This window comes from Hordeum vulgare, chromosome 3H, assembly GCF_904849725.1.
Source record: "Hordeum vulgare subsp. vulgare chromosome 3H, MorexV3_pseudomolecules_assembly, whole genome shotgun sequence".
NCBI lineage: Eukaryota > Viridiplantae > Streptophyta > Magnoliopsida > Poales > Poaceae > Hordeum > Hordeum vulgare.
Window position 1 is genome coordinate 434,060,965 of NC_058520.1, and position 4,356 is coordinate 434,065,320.

Here is a 4,356-nt window from a genome sequence, read left to right on the forward strand (position 1 = left end):
TATTTTCTTGTTATTTATCTTTAATTTTTATTTCATACATTTTTGGTTTTCATTGATTTTTTTCCTTGTTACTTTATTCTTTCTCTGTTTTCACTATTTTTCATTATTGCTATGTTTATCATTTAAAAACATAATCCAATAAACCAAGGAATAGACAATCATCATATATATAGAAGCATCTCAAGTAAAAGAGATGCCCACCACTAAATAATTGAATTCAATTTGTGAAATATTGGCAGGAAATGTAGAATACTGATATTTGGCACTTCATATGACAATGAGAAAATAAACCACTCCTATAAACTCTTTTGTTCTTGTTATTATACACATGCTTAGCTAATGTTCAGGTTTTTAGGATAAATCATAAATAACCATAACCATGATAACAATCAAGCTTACCGAGTTTATTCTGCCTACCCTTCGAGATAAAGGCAAAAAAATGGAACAAGTTCTGTGGATCTGTGCACATCAAACTTTGCAATGTGTGGTACATAAAGGACAATTTAGAATATACATATATCTTGATACCTGATTGTTACATGCTTTCTCATCTCCCATGTGCACTGTACATAACATATACGTACATTACAGGCTTCAAGCATTCATGAATTTCTTCAACAAATTTAACATTATCATAGAGTAAGTTAAACTTATGACTCAACATGCTAAGCACCGCCACATGGAAACAAATTCTAATAGAAAATAGTGAAACTCCCCAAAACTGTCAGATTGCTGAAATATATCTCTATTTCCTGTGCTGGTTAATCTTTGGATTCGTACTCACCCCTTGCATTCCTCCCGAAGACAGGTCATATCCTCCTTTAATATTCAAGTCTAATAAGAGCAGGTCCTCAGTTTTCGGGGTGCATTTGGCATTCTTTGCCTCCTGACTTCGTACACGATAGAGCTGAAAATCCAAATTATTATCGTGAAGATTGTAATCAAATATAGCTTTCACCGATTGTTCACTGCTTTCTTCATACACATGTGTTCAATTGTCCGACAAGCCCGGAAGGGCTGGGTTAAAGTCTGTAAGTTGTGATCTAGCATTTTCTAGGCCAGCAGATCCATTTGCATCAAAGGAAATGTTTTATTGAGCTTTCTCTAGTATTTCCTTTAAATATCTCCCTTGAGCCTCTATTCGGATCTGCAGCTTCTTCTGCACCTGATCACAGAAATAAGCATTTTTTGGCTGATACAAGCATTTTTAACCTATATGGTACAAAGTTTGGTAGTATAAGCAGTGATGCACAACTTTGCTAACCTCAAGTTGTTCACACAGTTCTCTTTGGACCTAAATTTGATACCTGGGGGTGTCCTCAAGCAGCATTTCTCTGATTCACATAAGAAATGTTTTGAAAATGGTTAGTTAAATCATCATACAGTCTCAACTGATGAAAAAGGCACATAGAAGACACATGACAGCAAGTCATCAGTAGGATTCCGTCTTTGTGACTCTATATAAGAAACTTTGCATCTATACTTTTGGAAGGGCAAAATTAATCACAACCAAGAAAAGCTAGTGATTGCTACTAACTTGTACAACTACTAATCAGATCCCCCTTTTCAGTTATACTTGAGTATCTCTAGTACCAGTGCTGGTTTAAATTATGTCCTGCAGGCAAAAAAAATAGTGCTTGATTTCTATATATGCCTGGTGATCATTGAGGAGTTAGCTCCAGCACATGATCCCTTAGCAGTTGTTTTGACCATACTTACCAAATGCACTCGGACAGCAAGCATCTTCGAAGAAACTTGTTATATATCGTTAGTGGTAACTAATTTTGTTTTTTACAACCTATTTCAGTAAACAAAAAAGGGCATTTCAATTGCAGATAGGTCCAAGGGGAGAGGAGAAATGTGTAGCTAGTTACCTTGCGGCGTCGCGTCCAGCAGGAACAACAAGAGGCGCACCGATTTGAAAGTTGATGTCCTGCATGGTAATCTCTGATAAAAGCACAGATGTCAGGTTTGGACTTTAGAAGGAGAAACGTTGGCTTGACTGCATCTTGGTGCTGACTGTAATTAATAGTTGTAAGGTATGTATGTGTGTATGTACCTCCGCTGTTGGCCAATTCCAGGTCTGTGGATTTCTTGGTGTGCTTTCCCAGCCTGTATTTCTGATATGATAAAACAAGCATCGTTGTGTTAATTTGAACTAAAACCACGACACTTATTTTGGGTCGGAGGGAGCAAGTAGTACACTGATAACCCACAAGTATATGGGATCAATTGTAGCCTTTCTCGATAAGTAAGAGTGTCGAACCCAACGAGGAGCTAAAGGTAGGATAAATATTCCCTCAAGTTCTATCGACCACCGATACAACTCTACGCACACTTTACGTTCGCTTTACCTAGAACAAGTATGAAACTAGAAGTACTTTGTAGGAGTGATAGGATAGGCATGCAAGAAAGTAAAGAACACGTAAATAAAACTAGGGGCTAGTTAGATAAAGAAAAAACTACGAGTGTCTAACGAGTGTGGAAAAGTGGTGGTAGGAGTTGCGGAAATTGTCCCTAAGCAATTGACTACGTTACTAGATCGATAGCAAGTATCATGTGAGAGAGGCCTCTGCTAGCATGTCATCCCTTACTTGGAACTCTATGCACTTATGATTGGAACTATTAGCAAGCGTCCGCAACTACTAACGTTCATTAAGGTAAAACCCAACCATAGCAATAAGATATATTGGTCCCCCTTCAATCCCATATGCATCAATTTCTATGCTAGGTTTGAAGCTTCTGTCACTCTAGCCTGCCAATACATAGTCCTATCAATGTACAACTAACCCTATGGTGTGATCCACGCGCACGATCATATGATGGGCACCAAAGGATATCAACATAACCACAAGCAAATTAAACCAATCATAGCAATTCATCAATCACCCACAGGACAACGATAACTACTCAGACATTATAGGATAGCAGCACATCGTTGGATAATAATATGTATCATAAAGCAACATGTTCAAGTAGAGGGTACAGCGGGTTGCGGGAGAGTGAACCGTTGAATATAGATGGGGGAAGATGATGGAGATGTTGGTGAAGATGACAGAGGTGTTGGTGTAGATCGTCATCACACGATGATGTCCCGGGCGGCGTTCCGGCGCCTCCGGGAGAGAGGGGGAGAGAGCCCCCCTCCTTCTTATTCTTCCTTGACCTCCCCCATAGATGGGAGAAGGGTTTCCCCTCTGGTCCATGCTATCCATGGCAGCGGAGGGGAGAGAGCCCCGCCAAGATTGGATCTCTCTCTCTCTCTGTGTCCTTCTGTTTCTGCGCTCCCAGATTCTGCGTTTCACCGTTTCTTAAATTCCCGGAGATCCGTAACTCCGATTGGGCTGAAATTTTAACACAATTTTCTTCCGGATATTATCTTACTTGCGGAGAAAGAAGGTCTCCAAATACCTTAAGGAGTGGCCACAAGCCCCCCTGCCGCGGGCCCACCCCCTGGTCGCGGTGACAGGGCTTGTGGGCACTCCGTGCCTCGCCTCGCGTTGATTCTTCTTCCCAAAAATCATAAATATTCAAAAAAAATCCCGGTAAGTTTTTATTACGTTTGGACTTTGTTTGGTATGGATATTCCGCGAAACAAAAAATATGCAACAAACAGGAACTGGCACTAGGCACTGGATCAATATGTTAGTCCCAAAAATAGTATAAAAAGTTGCCAAAAGTATATGAAAGTTGTAGAATATTGGCATGAAAGAATCAAAAATTATAGATACGACGGAGACGTATAATACACCACTGGACTGGACTGCGAAAGAGAAGAGAAGACAAGAGCAGGAGTGGAGCAGAGTTTCTGAACAACCCTGAAGGTGGCTTTTGAGGTCGTACAGAGTGAGACCTTTCATGGCCATCAGCCCCAGCACTGCCTTGGGCGTTGCCTCTGTTGCAGGTAGAAATTAACAGAGTTACTATGGAATGAAAGTCCGCTGCCTCTGAGGGATCACCAGTGTTGCTCTGTGCCGTGACGAGCAAGGGAAAGAAGACTTGTAGATCCCCTCCTCTACTCACCGTGGTGGCGATTTGAGCCGGACAGTGCTTCACTTGGGTTGTTGGCTTCCTGGGAAGGTGAAGCCGATGTTGACATCGCGCCCGAGCGACGAGATTTAGCGATTCGGTCCTCGCGAGAGGCGGATGCGCCATAGGGGAGTTGAGGAGGGAGTGGTAGAAATCTTACCGGAACCTGCAGCGGTGGAGTCCATCGACGGGGAGAGCATACCAGCGTTGACAGGTCGACATCTCGGGCGGCCTAACGGCGTCGTGACGACGAGAGGAGGAAGGCGAGGGCCACCGGGGGAACTGTGGCGCACGATGGCACTTTGGACAGCCCGGGGCGTGGCGAGCAGC

General features: G+C 42.3%; 1 pseudogene; it reads right to left on the reverse strand.

Annotated features, from left to right (window-relative positions):
- Positions 1 to 745: 745 nt before the first annotated feature.
- Positions 746 to 4,096, reverse strand: LOC123441829 (annotated as a pseudogene).
- Between the last annotated feature and the right edge of the window lie 260 nt (positions 4,097 to 4,356).